The sequence below is a fragment of the Seriola lalandi genome, unplaced genomic scaffold, assembly GCF_002814215.2.
Source record: "Seriola lalandi dorsalis isolate HSWRI2012SDOR001 ecotype SW California unplaced genomic scaffold, Sedor1 jcf7180002038553, whole genome shotgun sequence".
Lineage (NCBI taxonomy): Eukaryota > Metazoa > Chordata > Actinopteri > Carangiformes > Carangidae > Seriola > Seriola lalandi.
Window position 1 is genome coordinate 1 of NW_019509129.1, and position 545 is coordinate 545.

The window sequence follows — 545 nt, forward strand, 5'->3', positions numbered from 1 at the left end:
ATGATCGTCATGTTTAAAGAGGGTATTTGTCGCGCTCCCTCTCGCTTACGGCCATACCACTCTGAACACGCCCGATCTCGTCCGATCTCGGAAGCCAAGCAGGGTCGGGCCTGGTTAGTACTTGGATGGGAGACCGCCTGGGAATACCAGGTGCTGTAAGCTTTTTGGCATCTCTTTGCAATCAGCAGAGCACGCTGCTGCTCCTGCTTCAACAACCTGTTACTCTGCACCTGGCTGCACTTTTGGGGACAGCACAGATCACAAAGTAAAGACACTTTTGTATTAAAATGTTACAAAGTTGACATGTTGAGAGCCAAAGCAACAAGCAAACGCTGAAAAGGAAAGGCTCCTGCGCTAGACAGAAAAACGTAGCTTCGTGCATGAAGGACATGATCGTCATGTTTAAAGAGGGTATTTGTCGCGCTCCCTCTCGCTTACGGCCATACCACTCTGAACGCGCCCGATCTCGGAAGCCAAGCAGGGTCGGGCCTGGTTAGTACTTGGATGGGAGACCGCCTGGGAATACCAGGTGCTGTAAGCTTTTT

General features: G+C 51.0%; 1 non-coding gene and 1 pseudogene across 1 annotated transcript; both read left to right on the forward strand.

Annotated features, from left to right (window-relative positions):
* The first annotated feature begins 43 nt into the window (after positions 1-43).
* LOC111648362 (5S ribosomal RNA) lies at positions 44-162 on the forward strand. The gene has a single exon (XR_002760119.1). It is a non-coding gene; the product is annotated as a 5S ribosomal RNA (ribosomal RNA).
* Positions 163-432: 270 nt separating this feature from the next.
* On the forward strand, positions 433-541 carry LOC111648369 (5S ribosomal RNA; annotated as a pseudogene).
* The last annotated feature ends 4 nt before the right edge of the window (positions 542-545 follow it).